The sequence below is a fragment of the Mesoplodon bidens genome, assembly GCF_964165515.1.
Source record: "Mesoplodon bidens genome assembly, chromosome: 1".
Classification (NCBI taxonomy): Eukaryota; Metazoa; Chordata; class Mammalia; order Artiodactyla; family Ziphiidae; genus Mesoplodon; species Mesoplodon bidens.
The window spans coordinates 198,871,978-198,894,322 of record NC_138176.1 but is presented as its reverse complement, the minus strand read 5'-3'; the positions used below and the strand labels follow the sequence as shown (position 1 = coordinate 198,894,322).

At 49.7% G+C, this 22,345-nt stretch overlaps 1 protein-coding gene across 2 annotated transcripts in view; it reads right to left on the bottom strand.

Annotated features, from left to right (window-relative positions):
- Positions 1 to 22,345, bottom strand: part of FNIP2 (folliculin interacting protein 2) — a 128,740-nt gene that overhangs the window by 89,901 nt on the left and 16,494 nt on the right. The gene's annotated exons all lie outside the window — the stretch shown is intronic.

Below are 22,345 nucleotides of genomic sequence, written 5' to 3'. Positions count from 1 at the left end.
GTGCGCAGAGAGACTCAGAATGCTTTTCCTGTTACAATTCTCCATTTTCCATTTTTCAAGAATAGCTATGCATTACTTCAAACTATGGGGAAAACGACTTCACGTTTTTAAACTCTTGCTGCCAAACCAGTAATGATCACTTCACTTCTCTGTTCTATAACAATTCTGAGGGCTTTATTGTAAGGAAATTGTCAGAGTCAAAACAATTTCAGATGGCTGGAAGGAAAAGCAAAGCACGTGCACTATGAGACTGCTATACTACTCACACAGCTTTTCCTTCCGTGTGATTGCTATCATTAATACTTACATAAGAGAGGCGCTGCGGAGGCTCCCGGGAGCGGGCCGCGCGGGGCTAACGCGGCAAGCGGACAGCGGCGGGACCTCCCGGGCAGCCAGCATGGACGGAGCGGTGCGCGTGCTGAGCATGGCGGGCTCCCTGCCTCCCTGCGTGGTGGACTGCGGCACCGGGTATTGCCATCAGAGAGTCTGCAAAGGTGGTCGACCAAGCCCAGAGGAGGGTGTTGAGGGGTGTCGACGACCTGGACTTCTTCATAGGGGACGAAGCCATAGACAAACCCACGTACGCCACAAAGTGGCCAATAAGACACAGAATAATTGAAGACTGGGATCTAATGGAAAGGTTCATGGAACAAGTGATTTTTAAATAGCTTCGAGCTGAGCCTGAGGATCATTATTTTTTAATGTGGTTTATGTAAAATAAATGGAGCCAGGAAACTGACAGTGTGTCTGAGTGGCTTTGTCTTTAAAGCCTCAGTAGATCACAGATTCCTACCTGTCCCATCTGGCGTCTTTCCATCTCTCGCGCGTTGTGTAACAACTTGTTGGACAGGACTTCAGGAGCGCCTGCCGCCCAGCACTTCTGTCTGCCTCAGCTTCCCATGCCAGGTGGTCCCCTCTCACTCCACTCAGAGGGACGCTTAGTCCTAGCCTGTGGAGTAGACACACACCACCAGGACACAGCCTACAGGAATTGTTTCCTGCAAGAAATTATTTTCTGCTTTAGCTGGCATTATAGGCTAGTAAGATAAAACCACTTTCTCGGAAGGAATTGGAGGTGTTTGGTGTGAATATGGAAAAGTCCATTTGCCAAAAATGAGTACCTGTAATGAATATTCAAAAATAATCAAGTTTATTAAATTAAACAGAGAAAATATTGTGTTCTGTGTATTGTGCTTTGAATTTTGCAAGGTCAGTTCATTGCATGATGTGACTGAGGAAGTAATGAGAATGGTACATTTCTTTCAGGTTTATGCCCTTAGTCGTCAGTTCATGGAATAGTTCAAGGGGAGTAAAGCAGGTATAGAGATTTATGGCCGAGCCTAGAAGTCAGTTGAAGACATTTACTGAACTGCTATATCAGATAATGCTTTTTGGTATAAGAGAGTCTAAAGGGGTTAAATTAAAGGTCCCTCAGTAGCCCCCCAAATTGTTCTTTCTGACTGCGGTGACCAGATGCCTGAGCGTATAGGTGAGAATGAGCTCATTACGGCTCACGTTTTTCAAGACATTTCAGAGACTCGGCTGTATCGGTCATGTGGATCGAGCAGATAGCAAATGGGAATCCTACTCTTTTCTCCAATACTGAAGAGCCCAGAGTTCAGAGCAGAAGCATGTATTTTAAAGAACTGCAGTGCTCTTGAGTGGAAATCGAGTTACAACTTTAGAAGAGATTGGCAGACTTTTTGAATATGAGTCAAGGAGGAAGAGCAAGCAGCACGTGCTGATCAAGAACGCCTGAGAGCCGGGAGCCGGGAACATGGACATCCCGGCTTAGAGGGAGAGAGAGAGAATCGCCCTTCCTTCGTCTGGGTCCTCAGTGGCTCAGATGACACCCGCCCATGTTGGTGAAGGCGTGTCTCTGTTCTCAGTCCGCTGAATGCTAATCTCTTCCAGAGACACCCTCACAGACACACCCAGAAATGATGTTTTACCAGCTCTCCGGGTGTCCCTTAGCCTAGTCAAGCTGACCATAACATGTGGTAAGTCCTGACTCGCCATCATAGTTGCCTTCCTGGCTCTTGAGAATGATGTAGACCCGCTGTGTCCAGTACGGAAGCCACCGGCCGCTGCGAAGGCTGACAGCCCTGGGTACGCTGAGTCCATCACCCCTGGCCCATGTGCCCTCCACCTTACACTGCCTTGTCATCTCCTCTCCTGGTCTCCCTCCCTTCAGGATTTATATTTTAAAAAGGTTTCTTTACTGCAATTATAGAGAGGCTTGTGGGTGGAGCAGTATTAGGTACATGTGTTCAGTTTGCTGTCTTTATCCAGAAATATGGATTGGTTTTATGGAACAGATTAATTCTTTATTTTTGAATTAATACCAGATGATGTTTCACCATTATTATGAATAAATTTGTTTGTGTAACTTGGAAAAAAAAAAAACTTACATAAGCCAGCAAAGGTAGAGAGCTGCAGCTATAGACTCTTTTAAAACACCTAATTAAAAACAAAACTCCCCAATTTCCCTTTATTTGGAGACCCAGCTTAATACCTAGCAGCAGCACAACGTGCATTAACAACGAGAGGATTTTTTTTTTTTTTTTGCGGTACGCAAGCCTCTCACTGTTGTGGCCTCTCCTGTTGCGGAGCACAGGCTCCGGACGCGCAGGCTCAGTGGCCATGGCTCACGGGCCCAGCCGCTCCGCGGCATGTGGGATCTTCCCGGACCGGGGCACGAACCCGTGTCCCCTGCATCGGCAGGCGGACTCTCAACCACTGCGCCACCAGGAAAGCCCCAAAGAGAGGTTTTTTAAGCTGCACACAAGGAAAGGAAAGGTGAGACTCCAGGAGGTCCCCAACCTTGTTAAGTGAAAAGGTGGCTCTGAGGAGGAGGATCACAGTGTAACTGGGGCTCTAACTGCTTCATACCTAAACTTTAACAGCAAGAGAGACGGCAGCCAGGCTTGCTAAGGCCAGGTCAGAAGGCTCTCTGGGGTAACACTCTCCACCCGCAAGAAGGAGCATTGCTTGTTTTGCCAACCCAGTGAAGTGATTCAGTCTTTCTGGAGTCAGCCAGATAACCAGCAATTAAGAGAAAAGCTTTCATCACTTTTTTTAGGCCCAGTATCAGACCTCGATCTACAACCCTCCCTCCCTATGACTTTTACATCCCAGCCCGCCACCCCCCCACCCCCGTTTCTCAGAAATTAACAACAATCAGGATTACTTTTAAGACTTCTAGAAGTTAGAAACATACTGGCGACAACAGATTACACAACTTTTAAAGTTTAACTCTGACTTCGGGCTAGGCTGCCACTAGCGTGTGGACCTGAGCAAAGTGTCAGCGGTCCGGGTCGGGGAAGAGGTTCGGGGCTGAGCTCCAGGGCTGGGGCGTCGGCCCAGGAATCACCCTCTGCAAAGCATGTGACCGGGGCACACGGTGACAGAGTCAAGTCCTGTCCAGCACAGCGCCTCACTCGACTTATTAAACCTCAAGCAGCTCTGCGGGACGGCCAGTTTTCAGGGGTCCCATCTCTCCTTTCAAAACTGCCTTAATTCTCACCCAAACTGTGTAACTCACGAGAAGTAAGTTTCGAGAAATACCTAAGAAGGGGCTCCCTATCTATCTCCATCTCTCTTCCGTTGAACATATAGCTATAACATCATTAAACTTTTCCGTTGATGCTTTGAAGCAGATGCTGGATTGCTCAGGGTACAACGCATTGCTGTACGGGCAAAGGCATGTCCTAAGGTGCTGTCCGTATTGAGACACGGCAGCTCACACCCCCAGGGCACAGCCGAAGCTCCAGCCCCCTTGGCTGAGCACACAGACGCCCCTGCAGTAAGCCCTCCCATCGTTCTGGAGCCCCTCACAGGCCTCGTGCTATTCAGGTAAACTACACGCCTGTGTCCCACACTGGACTGGGCTCTGATCTCCCTGGAGAAGAATTCTGTTGTGAAAAGGACTTTCCCCCCGCCCACTTTCTCTTACATTTATAACATTTTAAAAAACGCTTTGAAGCATTTATAATTTTTTAAAAACATTTATAACATGGGGATACAGCTATTTATCTCATAGAGGAATAAAGAATTCAATCAAATTACTGTTAATGGTATCACACCAACAACAAGTAGTATTATTCTAACTACTATAGCCATTGGGATAATTTTGGAATTACTAGGAGCTATCAATTAAACCGTGCTGTAATGAAATGAACCGCCAAATAAGATTAAAAAAAAATAAAAAGCAATTGACGCTCTTCTACAATTTATAAAGATAATCTCATTGGTTTTGCAGAATAATTTGTGACCTTGCCTTGGAAACATGCTATCTAAAGACGAGGGCTCCATTCATTCACCCTTTCAGAAGCTGATGCGCCAGGCCCCATTCAAGATGCTGATGACACAGAGGAAAGTGGAATGAGTGTGGGAACAGTCTCGAAGCAGGTGTGCGATGGTGTGACGGGGCCGTCCGTGTCCTGGGGGGTGGAAGGGGGAGAGAGGGTCTTCCTAGAAGTACCCAGAGTACCCAGGCCCGCTCTCCCCTCCCCACTGGTGATATGGAAGCTAGGGAGGGAGGGAGCCTTACGTGGCGCACGTGGAGCTCCTGGTCTCCTCCTGACGTCCCCCCCTCACCCCCCAACCATGGAGACAGGGCAGCCGCATCACCTCCCCGGCTACACCTCGTCCGAGCCCCGGGTCCGCCAGGACTATTGCAACAGCTTTCTTGCTGGCATCCCTCCCATGCTTGGCCGGCTACAAATCCAGTCAATGGAACAGTCGACATACACAGCAGAATAAAGGTAATGGGAGTAATTCAAGGAACGCTACTAGAGGTTAGGTTAAGAGTAAAGTTAGTGATAGCAGGTGCTTCTCGCCTGTTCTTCTTCGGTCGGTTTAACAGAGCCGCAACAGCAATACCACCGTAACAGAGCTAACTAAAATGAAAAGCTTCTCATGTTAAGTCTATCACTGGCAAATTAAATGCACCAGAGTCCCCAAGCGCTCTGAGAGCTCTCCCAGCCACAGGGACTGAGAGGGCTGCTTAGGAGCCGACAGAAGTCAGTTACGAGCAGAGAGAGCTGGGAAAGGGCATGAGCTCTGGATCAGCAGACATGCTCCTCCTGACTCAGTTCCTCATGACGAGGCTGGGGACCAGGAGGCCCAGCAGCCCGATGGCCATCACGATTGGTGGGTGTCACATGAGGGGAAGGACCGCAGTCTGTGGGGCACAGGGCTGTGTCCGGCTCCAGCCCCATCACTCAGGGGCCATGGGACTCGGAGCCTCAGTCTCCTCAACTGGAAATAGATGGTGATGATGAAACTCACTCTGCCTGCCAGGAAGGTGGATAAGGCTGCTTGCTGTGAGCGTCCGAAAGCCCCCCCACCCCGAGAAACCGTACTGCTCAGACAGACGTGGTGCGTCCTACTTTCTACACACCCATCCAAAAGCACTCACTGTCCTGTCTGAGTGGCTAAGCTCACGGATGACTGCACTGCATTTATACAACACGAAGCCAAGAGAAATAACTTCGGCCACAGTGACATCTGGCAAATCATAATTTTATCCGAGACAGTCAGTCGCCTCCCACCCGCCTCCTCAAACAGGGCCAAGTCTCTGGAAGCTGCAGGCGATTAAGCCTTCCAAAGCAAACTCACTGCAGAGCCCCTCGGGAACGATAAGCTCTAGAACAAATTAGTGCAACAGTTGGGAAGTGAAATCTACGAAATCATTAGCTTTCGAGCGAACATAAGGCACTCTTTCTTCCACGGATCAGTTCCTTTTCCAGCTCCTGGGTCCCTTCCACCACCCAGACTGCCCCCCTAAAACACCCTGTGTGCCTAACTCTCCAAGCCAAAGCCTCCGGGTTCTTCCAGGACTCAAACCCAGGGCCATCTATCCTGTAAACGCTCCCCACAAGGACCGTTCTCCTGAAGATGCTCCAACATCTACAACGGGAAGACAGCACTCACAGACAGACAGAGCCCCCGAAGGAGGCTGGCTGTTTCCAGCAGCTCAGAATCCCTCCGACGCCCTTGCTGTAACCTCCCCTCGGCCGCACCTTGAGCCACAGCCCCTGCGTCTCACACAGGGCGACGGTCCCGCTGCTGGCCATGCACAACCCCCAAGAGAGAACACACGCGAAAGCGGTGCTTACTCAGTGACCCTGAATCTGCACTTGGTAATAAATAGTTGTCAGACTGCAATGTTTTAGCTGCTACATGTCAGGTATTAATCTCTCCCCAGCAGGATGTTAGAATGTCCGCTACGAGCTTCTAAACCAGATGATAAGCTTCTTGAGGACGTGAGCACCACGTCTCTCACTTCTTTTGTGTTTCGCTTGTATGGCTAAAAGCTAACACCGAGCAGAGAGAAGGCACTCGGAAAGTGGTTCTGAAGTTAGAAATAACCCCTCTTCAGTCATACTCACTAAGGCTGCCTCACACACAGCTGTTCACCCAGGTTCGGAAAACAGTCAGTCACTCTCTCAGGGACAAGGAAACCTCATTATGGCTCAAGGCGGCATAGAGTCAAATGCTCCTGTGAAAAATAATTACGCATTTAAAAATCCGACTGGACTTAGTCCAAAACATGAGCTAACGCTAACATTTATTTCAGTTATGGCCCCCCAGTACAACTGAATGTTGACTGTGACACCGAATTACACAAGAATTTCCACAAGAAAAGAGCAAACTTCTTAGGAGAATTTTTTCTCCGCAGAGAGATTTTTCGTCTTCACGACAGTACTCCTTTTGTTTACAAGAGCTACATTCAGGTACACTGGCAACTTCCATGGAATTACAAAGACAAGTGGACCTAAGAATTTGGTCTTTAGAAGTAGTACCATGGAACAGCGTTTTCAAATTATTCCTAGAAATTCAAAGGGAGCAATGAAACACTGTCCCGCAGAAATTTACGGGGAGCCACACGTACAATTTAAAATTTTCTAATACTCACATTTGAAAAAACAAGACGAAATGGACGAAACGTGAATTTTACCCTCGGAGCACAGCTCCGTTCGGGCTGGCCCCAGGCGGCCGGTGGCCGCGGCCCCAGACATCCCCGAAGGAGAAGCCCAGCGGCGTGGACGTGTCCCACCGGCGGCTCCTCCATCTTCAGCCCGGAGGAAAGTTTGCAGGGTGCGGTGCAGGGCAGGGGGGACGCGAGGGAGGCCGGCCTTGCGCAGGAACCTCTCAGAGCATCAGAGGAAGCTGCTCAGCCCTACCCCTCGCAGGAGAACCGAGGGGAGCGGCTCCCTCTGTACCGAACCACAAGGTGTCTGCCGCCAGCCTCGGGCCAGGCCAGCAACAGTCGCAGGACAGGGGAACAGGGAACGGAGGGGCCATGGGCGCCGGCGGAGAACCAGGGAACTGCAAGCGAGAGCTCCCTACGCTCTGCGGAAGGCGGAGCATCTCAAGACCGGCCCTCACTCCCTCCTCGCCCCCCCCCAACCTAACCCGAACACCTGGCTGACTCTGGGTCCCTGTACCACCCGACCCGGCAAAGGGGGCGGGGCTTGTACGCGAGACCCCGCCCCTCCTCCGACGCCTGCAGGGGCCTCTGCGCAGCCGCGTCTACACCTCGACTTCCCCGGTTCCCGATCTCGCCTCAGGGTGCGTGGAACCTCTGGGAAGGCACCCACGGCTGCACGTGGGGGCCCTGGCATCGCCTCCGCACCCGCGGGCAGCCGGCGGGGCCGGGCGTGCTGTGCCGCGGGCGCTGCCTCCCCTTCTGCCCCGCAGCCGTCCAGGCCCTCTGCCTGCAGCCCCCCGCCCTGGCCCACCCTCCGTCGACAGCATCCGCCGCGGTCTCCCCGTGCCAGTCCATCCGGGCTTCGCTTCTTTACCTCCAAGCCCTACCCACCTCGTCAGTCCTTCAGCCGGAACAAGCCCAGGGCCCATTCCAGGAGCCGGGGCCCACTCTCCGCCTCCCGGCGCCGGCCGGTGCCCTCCGCGGTGCACGCGCGCTGTGCACGCCCCAGGAAGACGGACTTAGCCAGCGGGGAACCAATGCTTTCGGGGGAAATACAGGGTCTGGCCACAGGCCTTTCATCGGCCGATGAGCACTTAGCCTTGTTTCACGCGCGGTTCTGTCACTGCACAGACGCCGTTGCTTCCTTCACACTGAACTCGCAGCCAACAGCGCCAGAGCGCAGGCCGGCTCGCAGCGCATCCGCACGCCTTCTCCGTCGGGCCGTGCTGCCTGGGCACACTGGACAGCGTGCTGGCACCATGCTTGGGGCCGTTTCCACAGCCATGTCACCAGCGAAGGGGCACAACAATGCAAAGAGAAACCCATCTCGACAGGAAACAGGCTGCGAAGAGGGCGTGTGTCTGCAGGGAAGGCAAGCGCTACCCCTGCCCTCAGCCGGTAGGTGCACGTCGGGCGGCGGCAGGATTCTTACAGCCTGTCCGCGGCCCTGATCCACCATAAAAGCGGCCCGAGTGCTGATCTGAGGGTCACAAACCAATTTCAGGGAGTAGGCGAGCTTGCGCACACGGAATCCACGAGTAACGGGGGACGACCACCTGGCACCCGGGCCGGCTTCCAGGACCACTCCCTCTGCCCTCCGCAAGCTCCAGAGAAGCAGCTCGTGTCTCAGTCCTCCGGGGGTCCCAGAGACCACCCCCCCAAGATGCGGGGCGACTGCCAGTTAACAAGAGCCCTGCCCACAGTCACCTGCGCCTCCTCTGGCGAAGGAGAGAAGGATTAGCAGCCCCTGTTACCTGGGTCTCAGTGTCTGTGACCTGCTCAGGCCCCATCAGATGCGCACACACATAGCTGTCACCCACGTGCAACCCTTCCGTGTAAGGCCCGCAGACCACGGAAGATGGCAGACGTGCGCGGCCCTCACGGTTCACCCCACACAATGCAGGGGGCGCGCGGGACGCGGAGCAGGACACAGAGGGTCACCGTCGAGGTCGGTGTGGTGGGCGGGGCTGGGAGGCCCTGCGCCCTGCGAGCCCACGGAGGTGGTGACTTTGCAAAAGCATTTCCTGCATCTGAACCGTCGCTGGTTACAACTGGCAAAATTCCTAGTATTGCAAACGTACCAACAGTGAGAACGCCCTACGGGCTCTCCCTGCAGAAGAATCATCTGAAGCCTGGAGTATCTGGGGACCTTGAACAGAAAACGAGGTCAGAGAAAGGACTGGAAGCAACTCAGCCTGAGGGTCTGGGGAGAAACCACAAAGTCCTGCAGGAAATGCCACGTCCCATCCACTGCCACTCCCTCCCACCTAACACTCAGCCCACACTGTCCAGCTCCCTAAGTCAGGTCTGCAGGGAACTAGCAGACACATCTGAATCACGCAAACTTGGCTTTCACTTTTAGTAAATCATCTGCAGATGAGATGGAAGGACAGCAAGGATTTAAAAACTATGAGCTCAAATATCAAAACGACTTATATATATATTTAGTATCTAACTCTCCAAATGGAAAGATAAAAAAAAAATCTAAGAAAGTGCTGGAAAAAAAAAAAACCTGAAAAACGAAGGCGTCTACCAAGCTTAGAGACCTTGGTCACATAAGAGACATTTACTGGGCGCTTCTGTAAGGCCCCCGGCCTCTGCCGCATGGCACACTGTTAACTCCTATTACACCTGTTACAACGGAACCATATGGAATGAACCTTCGTGGGCTTAACTGCTCAGGGCAGTGATGTGCCTCATTCACCCCTGTATGCGAACACTTCGCTGTACCTGGAATATGGAAAACGTTCAACAGATGCTTCTGAATGAAGATTTACTGTGCAGGGTCCTGTAAGTTCACCTGTGACTTTCAGAGCTCAGAATGCACACCAGAGGCATCACTATAAGAGGTGGTCAGAGTACTGGCCATCCTGCCAACGCCCCTGTGATATATCCATTATTCTAAAAGCGCGTGAACTAGCTGCTCTCCGTAACAGCACAGCATCTTTACCATCTTAACTATGTGAAAGTCCCTTCCACGTGGTAAGAGCCTGCTGCGTCTCTCTCTCTCACCCACCCCAGTCCTGCCCTTCCGGAGGCTGAGGGCCGGGCAGGGTGGCAGAGACTCTCAGACCCCGGGGCTGGGGAGCACCTGTGGAAGGCGGCGCGGCTTAGAGAAGAGGAATGAAAGGAGCTGGGCTGCCGTGAGCACGTCCGGTCCCTCGAGCTCTGGGGGCAGCTCAGTGAAGTGTGAGAGACACACAAAGAGATGCAGGAGCAGTGACAAGGCGGCCGGGGGCTTGGGAAGGCAGAGGGACAGTGCTCGCAGCCCCTTCTGGCAGAGGCGCAGGTAAACGCCCCTCATGAGCTTCCCGGCAGGGGCTCTGAGGGGTTCCATCCACCTCCCGGGACACCAGTCCCAGCCAAGGGTCACGCCCAGCGGGGGGCAGCACCGCACGTGGGGACCGCTCGCTGAGCTAACCCGGCCTGGCACGGTACCGCGCTCCCACCATCTCATCAGCAGGGATTCTATCTCCACCTGCAGATACGCAGAGACAAAAAGCAACCCACCCAGAGTCACACAGTGGATGAGAAGAGGTGGGACAGGCACGCGCGCGCGTGCGCACACACACACACACACAAAAAACGCTCGTAATCGTACCCGGCGGGCCACACGGACAGTGCTCTGAGCAGTGGGCGTGCGTGGCCCATCACTCCACCAGGGCAGGGGACGTGGAGCAAGGCTGGACACACTCAGAAGCGGGCCCTGTCCTACCAGTGGCTCTGCCCTGAAAGCCCAGCCTGCAGCTGGTCTTTGCTTTCCACCACCGCCCCTGAGATCCGAGAGATCTCACAGCAAGTGATCGCCGGTATCACTCTTCTTAGCGGGCCGAACCTCCAACGGCTTTGAACAAAGGAATCACGGCGGCCCAGCGAGCCCCTTCCTCCCCACCTTGCCCCTAAGAAAGGCATTATTTTCACCGAGAACACCCCACCACGGGGTGGCTGCCAGGGCAAAGCCCCATCTCCACCCCGGCGCAGAAAACGCTTCTCTCTCGTTACTTCCGGCCAGAAACTCTTCTCCTCTTGCATCAGCTTTTCCTTCTCCATTGTCTCCATTCCTGACTAAGGCCAAGTGGCTTCCAGGCTACACGGTGCCCAGAGCATGCCTGACAGCCGACAGAAGCCCCCGAGCACGTGTTTAGAGCCGGGTGGAGCGGCCGTGACCAGAACGAGGGGATGCCAGACACGGCCAGCGCGGACCTGGCGCTCCCCTCGAGTCCGGCCTGCTCCAGCCCAGTGAGTGGAGCCCACGTCAACCTTGGCTCCGAGGACACGGCACCTCTCCCAGGGGCCTGTCGGATGCACCACCACTTCCCCAGGGATGAAGTGCCCAAAGCAGCGAAGTCCCAACCCCAGAAGCTCCCAAAAGAACCCCAGGCCCAACCAGGAGGTGCTCTTTTCTATCATGTCTCTCCTCATGCAAAGCCCCCAACGAAAGCTAAGAAGCTCTTCACAGAAGGGAAGGAAAGCTGAGTCAAAGGTATTCTGCTTACAGGGCCGTCGTTTATTCATTTATTCAAATGTGCCTACATATGTGTCGTGCGCCACATCCCCCCATGAACACACGGACGTGGCATGTCACCCCTGACCCTGAGGGGCCGTGGCAGAGTCAGGCACAGGCCACACTGCCCCAGCAGGAGGGGGTGCTGAGTGCAGTGATGAGCACAAAGCGGCCGGGGCTATCCTGTCCCCTGGGGTGTGGGTGCCCCCAGCCCTGGAGCACTTACCAAGGGCCAGGCGCTGCCCTCACTCTGCAAGGGCATCCCCACGTCCACCTCACGGCCGCGCCACCAGGCGCTCGCTATGCTTCCCACTATACCGACGAGAAAGCAGCAGCCCAGCACAGAGAGGCTCAGGAACGCGCGCAGGACCACACAGCTGCGTGACGGTGATGGCGGCAGGACTGCAAAGCCGAGGTCTGGCTGTGGAGCCCACGCCCGCTCTGGCCCCATGCTAGGTAGGAGCCGGTGGGTTAGAGGAGGAGGACGAGGCAGGCCCAGGCAAGGAGAGCTTTACAAAGGGAACACCCGCAAGTGCTGGAGGAACCAAGGCAGGTTCACTCTGACTCAGGTGAGAAGGAGGGGGAGAGCACGAGAAGCGAGACCCGCCCACCACGTGGGGGCGTCCAGGACTGACTCTTAAGGGCCACAGTTTACAGCGCTGAGCACCGCAATACCAGACAAGGGCACAGACCTCAGGTTCAATGATGCTCAAAAGAATGCATGTTTACGATGATTAAAAACTATAAAATGCATTTTAGTTACAAATTCATAACAACTTTTAACAAGTACAAAACAAGGGAACTGCTACAAACAGTACATACCGCAGAGGGTGTGGAGAAAAGGGAACCCTCCTGCACTGTAGGTGGAATGTAAACTGGTGCAGCCACTGTAGAGAACAGTATGGAGGTTCCTTAAACAACTAAAAATAGAGCTACCATATGACCCAGCAATCCCACTCCTGGGCTTATACATCCAAAGAAAACCATAATTTGAAAAGACACATGCACCCCAATGTTCACTGCAGCACTATCTACAATAGCCAGGACATGGAAGCAACCTAAATGCCCATCAACAGAGGAATGGATAAAGAAGATGTGGTACATATATACAATGGACTATTACTCAGCCATAAAAAGAAATGAAATAATGCCATTTACAGCAACACGGATGGACCTAGAGATGATCATACAAAGTGAAGTAAATCAGAAAAAGACAAATATTATATGATATCACTTATATGTGGAATCTAAAAAAATGATACAAATGAACTTATTTACAAAACAGAAACAGACTCACAGATATAGAAAACAAACTGCGGCTACCAAAGGGGAAAGGGGGGGAGAGATAAATTAGGAGTTTGGGATTAACATGTACACACTACTGTGTGTTAAATAGATAATCAACAAGGACCTGCTGTAGAGCACAGGGAATTCTGCTCAATATTCTGTAATAACCTATAAGGGAAAAGAATCTGAAAAATAATAGGTACACGTATATGTGTAACTGAATCACTTTGCTGTACACCTGAAACTAACACAACATTGTACATCAACTATACTCCACTATAAAATTAAAAAAAAAAAAAAAAAGGGAACCAGCCAGATCTGTGGGGATGAAAACTGACCACAGTGCAGTGCAGGAGCCCAGAGGTCTGTGTTCCCGACCCGGCCCTCCCTGCACAGGCACCCAGCACCCTGGTCAGGGGGCCTGTGACCTGCTGTATGAAATAAATGTAACCACTTTGGAAAACAAAATCCACATGATGTGAACTATTACAGTTAAGTCCATCTCATCAATGTACTATCTCTGAAACACTGGTCCTTAACGCCCAGCAGCACGTGTAACCAACTCGCATCTCTCTCTCATCCCAATTTTTAGAAAAGAAACCCATGGGGGAAACTGGTTTACGTGGCAATGTGATTCCTAACTGCAGCACTCTAAACCTCCAGCACGTCTTGTTTCTACTCTGAAACCCTCACCACTACATTTCCAGGGCTAAATAAGTCTGTCTTTGTCTTTGCCAAGGAAAATAAATGATTTGAGTAAGAGGATCTCGGACCAGCTGCACTCGGGTCGGGGCGGGGGGGTACTTTCTCAGCAACGTCGAAGTACAAGACGCTCCAATGCCTGACGGTCTCCCCACCTCCAGCCTTCTGGAGCCACAGGTGCTCCTGTGTCAGATGTAAAGGTCAAATCACAGACTTGGGGATTAAAAGAAACCTTCGGGCCTTGAGAAGCAGTGCTAAGAAAATCATCTCTCCCCCTCATGTCTCCTGTGTCCACACCCCACTGAGAAGTTACCACATCTGAGTCGATAACATGGCAAATTAAGGGTATAGCATCATGAGGAGGAAACCACAAAAAGTCAAAAGGAGATGGAAAGCCCCAGAGATCAAAACTGCAATACCAGGGGCTTCCCTGGTTGCGCCGTGGTTGAGAATCTGCCTGCCAATACAGGGGACACGGGTTCGAGCTCTGGTCCGGGAAGATCCCACATGCCGCGGAGCAACTAAGCCCGCGAGCCACAACTACTGAGCCTGCGCTCTAGGGCCCATGATCCACAACTACTGAAGCCCGCGCATCTAGAGCCCGTGCTCCACAAGAGAAGCCACCGCGATGAGAAGCCCGCGCACCACAACGAAGACCCAACGCAGCCAAAAATGAATAAATAAAGTAAATAAATTTTTTAAAAAAACCTGCAATACCTCTGACACCAGGGAACTTGTCACTACTTTTTTAGGAGATGGAGCAAGACTCTGAAGGAATAAAGGCTGCAGAGGGTGACTATCGGAGCTTCTTCCTAAACAAAGCTGTGTTCTCTGGGAAGTAAAAACCACCATCAACTCTCACCATTATGTGAAGACAGCCACAGTTTGTGGGTGAAATAAACGCTCTCGGGACTTCCCTGGTAGTCCAGTGGTTAAGAATCCGCCTTCTAATGCAGGGGACGCGAGTTCAATCCCTGGTCAGGGAACTAAGATCCCCACACGCCACGGAGCAAGTAAGCCGGCGCGCCAGGACTACTGAGCTCACACACCTCAACTAGAGCCCATGCGCCCTGCAGCCAGCGCGCCACAACTAGAGAAGAGAAAACCCACACACCACAACTAGAGAGAAGCCCGAGCGCTGCAACGAAAGATCCCCATGCCTCAGCGAAGATCCCGTGTGCCGCAACTAAGACCCAACGCAGCCAAAAAAATAAGGAAAATAAATTAAATAAATATTTTTAAAAAATAAAAAATAAAAAAAATAAATGCTTTCAAGTCCTAGTTGGCCCACTCATTTCAAAACTGACATCCACAAAATTCGAATGGGAGGAACAGACGTCTGTTCCTGAAGCTGTTAAGTGTATATAATTCATGCACTAGTAAACGTAGGTGGCTCGTGTTTTTAAACTGTGGCCATGAGAATCCAAACCAAGCGTTCCTTTATTCATCCGAGACTCACCTGCCATTAACATTTTCATTCTACGAACCACAGGTATCTGGTCACTTGTTTTTACGAGGATAAAACAGTGTGAAGCCAGTAAAATATTTATCTTGGACAGAGATCTGGACTAGGACCAGAAAACAGAAGTAGGCATAAACAAACATTTCTCTGGAAGGAGAAGTATAAACAGAGTGGTCTTTTCAGTGATGCGTAAAGAGCGAACTCAACATTTTCATGGCTGATCTGAGGGAGAGGCTGGCCAGGGATAGGGCCACGTGTATCTATGGCACTAAACATTTCCAGCAGGAAAATGCACAACTAAAGCGGAACACACAGTAAGCCCTTTCAGGTTCTTTGAACAAACAAACAGATAAGTAAATGGTACATGAGTTTTAGTTTGAGCAAAGGTCTGATCAGTTTAGAGAATGACCGCATTGAAGCTATTCTTATGACAAACCCAAGCTCTCAAAAAAGTATATTCTTAAGAGAATACATCATATGTTTCTTGACAGTGAACCTCAGAAATCTAAACTGGAACTAGTATAGAAAAAGATAAAACGGTCTATAGAGAAGAGGCTCTGAGGTTGAAGAAAAATTACGTAACCCTGTAACTGAAAAGAAAGAAGAAAAAGGGGGTAAACACAGAGGCACGACAGGATAAACACACTTACTGGTTAAATTCTGCAATGTAAGCGTGGGGAGATGTCCTTAAAGCTTTAAAGAGGTAAGTTTATGTACAAAAAGGAACTTTGTACAATGGCTAATAAATTTATATTCCTCTAATTAGTGATACTAGCTGAGAAAAAAAAACAGGCTCTAATAAATATATTTAAACATGACTGAGCTCCAATCAGTGTTCTCAGTGCTATGCAGTGCACTACAGGGACATATATCGATATATTCTGTTCCCTGCACTTACCGTATAATCTGGTTGTGTTTGGATAATTAGAATACCAGCTGGTAGAATGCTGTTGGTGCCATAAAGACAAAACAAACAAACAGTAAGTGCAGGAGCTGGGAGGGTGAGCCCTCTCAGGGCTCAAGACCGTTGGAGGGCATCTGAACTGTGTCGGGAAGAGCAAACAGAACTTGGAGAAAAGTAACTTTGAGGGAGGGAATAGAAAAAGAAAAGTCTTGTAATGTACAGCATGGTGACTACAGTTAATATTGTATTGCATATTTGAAAGGTGCTAAGAAAACAGGTCTTAAAAGTTCTCATGACAAGAAATTTTTTATAACTACGCGAGGTGACGGATGTTAAGTAGACTTACTGTGATTGTTTCACAATATATATAAATAGAGAATCATGTTGTACACCTGAAACCAATATAATGTTGTATACCAATTATACTTCAATTTTTTTCCACAATGTTATCTTTTTTATTCTTTATTTTTATTTTTTGGCCGCGGGGCTTGCGGGATCTTAGTTCCCTGACCAGGGATGGAACCCGTGCCCCACGCATTGGAAGTGCATAGTCTTACCCACTGTACCGCCAGGGAAGTCCCTCAATTTTTTTTAATTACAAACAAACAAAAAAAAAAACGGAAAGAAGAACAGTCTTAAGAGCGAGATGTGGATTTCCTAGGCCCTCTGGCAAATACTGGCCTAAACTGTCCCCTGAACGTCATTACTGGGGTGTCCAGCTGCACCTCAAATTCACGCGCAGAAACAAACATACGCGTTCCTTTTTTCAAGTCATTTCTCCTTATAACTGCCCTACTTGCATTAACCATGCTACTGTTCGCCCAGGTTACTCTGGCTCAAACCCTGGAAGTTATTTTATATATTATATTGCTCCTTTTTGAGAATTCTTTACTCTTTTTGTTTACAATTCCCTGTCCCTCTCACTTCCTGTCCCTTTTTCCTCTGAAACATGCCTGATGCACAGCCCTCCATGCATACCATTTAGGCCCCCCAGGGAAACTACCTGCAGAGAATGCAGTGGACGACAGACAAACCCAGAACTACTTGCTGAGCTTTGACGCCCAGTCTCAGCCTTAAATCCTGGGACGCTGGACTGCACCGGGCTCAGAACAGATGGAGAATTCCAGCCGTGAGGATCTCAGAGCCTAACCAGTGTAGGTCAAAGACCTCTTCCTCTGCCCCCCAAAAGGCCACAGGGAATTAACCTGATGGTGAGGAAGGACCCTCACTGAGAATGTGAGCTGGCAAAAAAAAGAACTGTGAAGCCTGCCTGCCCCAATGCCCAGAGCAGAGGTGGTCAAAATCCTGCACCCCAAATATTTCTAGGATGGGAAGGAAAGGTGAGTCATCTGAGCAGAGGGGTGATAACAGACAGTTTAACAATACTTTGGGATTTGTTTTGAAGGACAGCAGCGATCCTGTTATTTTATCCTCGGGGATAACTGTGCCTCCAACCCCCGACGACATCTCTGGGGTCCTGGAAGCCCAGGGCCCTGCGCACAAAGGTTTCTAAAACACAGGGAGAGAGCTTGGGCCTAACATACGATGGACAGCAAGACGGTCACCTCCAGGATGTCACCTGCTATGGTCTGCTGATTGGACCACAACCATCAAGTGCTCATTTTGATGTAATTCTGAAAAGAACCTTCCTGTTAAACAGCGACTGAACAGGCCAGCAGTCAAGGCAAGCTCAGGGCAACTCACGTGGCCACCACCGTGTTAAACACACTACCGACTTTTACGGTCCAGGCTGTAAAGCTCCATCCTCGATTCAGCAATCTGAGCAGCAGGCAGCCATCGGCTGTGAGAGCGAAGTCCAGCACCAGGAAGACGTGATGCTGAACGCACTGTGAAATGCGGGTGCGGCTGCACCTGCAGGAACCAGGCGGCCTTTGACAGCGTCAGCTGCAGGAGGCGGAGGGCGCGGGCTTTCCGAACTGCAACCCCCCAAGCCCGCTACAATGAGGACCAGCGCTTAGCACTTCAGTTCGATGAGATTACGGGACAGCTGCAAGGTTTTCCTTCGTCTAGCTTCTGAGACAAACGCCTCTCTCTCTTCTCCCCTTGCTCCCCCTTCCTGCTTGTGAAAATCTAACTCGTGTTCAAGCGCAGCCTCCTCTCCTTGGTGCGGGCCTGCATTTTAGGAAACCGTTAATCAATATAGGAAGCAGAACTACCGGGAAACTGCTTTGGGGGAAAAATGGGGCTCCTGAGCTATAGAAAGAGATATGTGGGGGTTGGGGAGAGAGGAGAAGGCAGAGCACAGGGGGCTTTCAGGACCATGAAAATTCTCCGTCTGACGTCATCATGGTGGACACATGTCATTACACATTCGTGCAAACTCACAGAACAAGACAGGACCAAGAGGCAACCCCAAGGTAAACCAAGGGCTTTGTGCGATCGTGGTGTGTGGATGCAGTGGGTCACTGGTTAAAAGACGGACCGCTCTGGTGAGTGATGCTGATAACTGGAGAGGTTACGCATGTGCGGGGCAGGGGGTACAGGGGAACCTCGGGGCCTTCCTCTCAGTCTTCCTGGACGCCTAAAACTGCCCTAAAGAAAGTCTTTATTTAAAAAGAGAGAGAGCACGCTCTCTACATGTGCTAGGCTTACCAAGTATGGGTTCTGCCACGGGCTGGGAGGGGAACCACACAGGTGACATTGCTGGCTCGTATCCGTTTTGGTTTTTTCCCTTTGGAGATAAGAGAGTCCTGGGATTGTGGATGAGGGGAGACTAAGGAATATCATACACAGTAAAACTGCACTAACTTGGATCCCAGCCCCCAAGTTAAGTGAAGGCATTTGTGCTGCACTGCTGCACAGCCACCCACGCTCACACCTGCGGTGGCTCCCCGGTGCCTGCCGAGAGGGAACGCCACCTCCTGAGGAAGACAAGCCGCTCGCGGCTGCCACAGGCTCGGCACCACCCAGAGTCGGGGTGAACGCAGGGTAGCAGCTGGAGGAGCTGCGGGCAGAGACACGCAACGCTGGGACCTGAGAGTTACGAGACCCAAGGCCCCGCAGGTGCCGAGTGCTATGCGCCAGGTGTAACGGATGTGTGTCATCTCCAGTCCTCAGAACCGTGCAAGCCGTTTTACACTCATCTTACAGAAGAGAACCCTCAGAGACGACATGCCCTAGGTGGTAAGTGGGAGAGCCGGCTTTGACTCAAGAATACAGACCCTACCTGTGTCTCTACTCTTTCTATTAACCCTCAAAGTGTAGACCGAGGATGCTCACCTACTCTTTGGGGCCACCGAAGTTTAAAACTGAGCAGGGGGCTTCCCTGGTGGTGCAGTGGTTGAGAGTCCGCCTGCCGATGCAGGGGACACGGGTTCGTGCCCCGGTCTGGGAAGATCCCACATGCCACGGAGCGGCTGGGCCCGTGAGCCATGGCCGCTGAGCCTGTGCGTCCGGAGCCTGTGCTCCGCAACGGGAGAGGCCATAGCGGTGAGAGGCCCACGTACCGCAAAAAAAAAAACCAAAAACAAAAACAAAACTGAGCAGGAATAATGCCTGTGAGGCCCTGCCTCCCAGGAGCACTCTTATTTCAAAGAATCCGGCCCATTCCCTGACCCAGGAACACCTCCAAGGTAAGAGTCGTCTTCATCCTTTCCACCCGAGTCCTACCCATCAGATCCCAGCTCCTGGGTAAAGCCTGCCCTGAAGCAGCCAGACTCAAGAGCCCTCACCCCTGCCTGACATCTCAACAGGACCGTAGAGACTTGGTCCTGAACTCCTTACTGCTTTGTCTTATCGGTTAGTTTTTTAAACTTAATACCTACCATTTGCACAGTTAAAGTGGAAGCCCCCTAGAAATAACAGTTAGACCCCATACTTCCTTATAAACCCCACAGAACATCAACCTCCTAGGAACTTCAAATGCTCACCTGCATAGAGGGAATACAGACAATGTTCCGACTTGGGTTTGAATTCCCAGCACCACTAGTTACCCACACAGTGATCTCCAGCAAGCCTCAGTTTTCATCTGTAAATTATTACAACTTTATACCTATAACTTAGCTAATGAAATACCCACCCTCAAAGGGTAACTTCGAGATGATGTAAGCAAATGCCACGCGGCGCGGGTCCCTCCTCCACAAACACTGCGGGGGGCTCCGTAAACACTCTGGAGAAGCAGCTACTTACAGGCGTCTTAAAAGACTGCAGAGACGCTGTTTACATACACAGCCCACAATACGTCCACCAGTTAATGAGGTTCACAACAAGAAAATACATCTTTAAAGTCACAAATGGCTACTTGCATTACAAAAGAATTTTTTCTCATTTTTTATTTTTTGCCCACGCTATTTTATAACAGTAAACAAATTTTTTTAAAGGATATTTATCCACAAGTTCATTACCCCATCGAATCAACTCTTGTATTTTCCTGTTTTCCTTTCTAGTCCTTGGTCATACATTTATATATTTTACTAACATGTTCATCTTGTAGGTACCAATTGATTTGGGGTTTTTTATTTACCATATCAAACATTTGATTATGTTATATTAAATGTGAATATATTAATTATAACATAGTATATATGTATTACATTATATATGTATATTATATAATATATATGTTATAATTAATACATATTTTAACATATAGTATTTAATGTATTTGTTGACATATTAAACATACATGAATATATTTTATATATATTAAAACACAACGTAACTATATTAATACAGTCTTCATAATCATTTAGCCATCATATAATATCCTACGAAGCTAACATCACAGTTTAGCTACTTTCCTGTTGTTAGACAACTGTTATAATTCCTTTTAGATATTTATCATTATAACAATAATGTCTAAAGATCATCTCCATGCGTGAAAGGTTTTTTGCTTTTTTTTAACATCTTCATGCAGAGAACATTTTTCTTTTAAATCTAGAACAAGCTAGACAAGGGATCAACAGCTACCAAGCGAGGGGTAGGGTCTGAGTTTCACCACCACCCACCAGCACAGTTTCTTCGGTCACTTTAAATCACCTCCACTAAACAGCCACTCACGTGATGCTGCCAGGAGTGTAAGTAGGTACAGCATCTCTGAAGAGCAATTAGGCAGAAATTCCACCCTGGGTCCTGACCCTAGAAATATACTTGAGCTTATGAATAAGCATCTTCTGACCAGGAAGTTCACCATCTCTAACAGAAAAGCCTGAAAACAATCTAAACATCTGTCAACAGGGGACTGGTTAAACTCACTGTAGTTGTCTGCCCACTAAAATTACCTGGGGGGTGGCAGGGAGGTGTTCATAACGACAGACCTGTAAGCAACCCGGATCATGAGATCAGGATCTCAGAGAATGGTCTGGGCATTTAAACCTTGCTGGGTCCCTGCAATGTCCAGCCAGACTTGACAGCCACTGAATTAGTCTTCCACGCACATTCACTCATTGGAAGCCGGGCAACTATCAGCAACACGCTGGATGGTGTGTACAGCAACTACCATTTCTGTGAATGAAAGTGAATGTTTTTTCTTGCATGTGTATCGAATATTTCTGGAAGGATACACTAAAAGAAACTGGTATAATAAGGGTGGCCCTTGGGAAGAGAGATTAGGAGTGTGAAGTAAGAGGCTTATATTTCAATGTATATCATTTTATACTGTTTGATTTTTAATCAGGTGCACTGAAAAGTTAATAATCTTGAACAAAATCATAATTTAATTTGTGAGCCATTTCTCAAGACCACGTGGCACTGGCCAGTGCCCATGCTCTCAGAGTCTCCATGGAGCCCTGCACGCGCGGAAGGGACCAAGTGCCCTTCTTGGCCTTGCTCACTGCTGTGGCCCTGGCAACTCCCTTACTCAATGTGCCAACCTAAAGCAAACAGTCACCGCCCGATATGCTGGGGAGATGTTTGCCTGTGGCTCCCCTCCTCGCCTCTGAGGCCATCACCAATGACACGTGGTCTGGGCCTTCTCTGCCTAAAGAACATGTCAGATTTACAAACCCATTTTTAAGTGAGTCTCTCAGCTGCAAAGCAGCGACAATTCCATCCTTTTTCTAAAGCGCTTACTTCAGGTAGCATGCAAACGCCGTCTCTGCGGGATTCACAGTACCAACATCGTTCTCAGAACTAAGTGAGCTGCATCTTCTATTTGAAACAACCTCTTAGCTAATTTCATTCCATCATGTATTTCAGTTCAACAAGTCACACAAAAATTCAAGGAATCTAAAAGGTATAGAACGCAGTTTTACAGTTATCAACACACAGCTGGTAATTTCAGAGGTTCGCAGAGATTATTTAAATAAAATACTTTTTCTATACGTTGCTTTCAACAGCTGTGGGAGTTTATAACTGAGTCTCAGATATATTACTTAAGTGTCTTTTTTAGGTTTTTTTTTTGTTTTTTGTTTTTTTTTTTTTTTTTTTTTTTTTTTTTTTTTAAGTTTATTTATTTATTTTTTTAATTAGTTTCTGCTTTATAACAAAGTGAATCAGTCATACATATACATCTGTTCCCACATCCCTTCCCTCATGCATCTCCCTCCCTCCCACCCTCCCCATCCCACCCCTCCAGGCGGTCACAAAGCA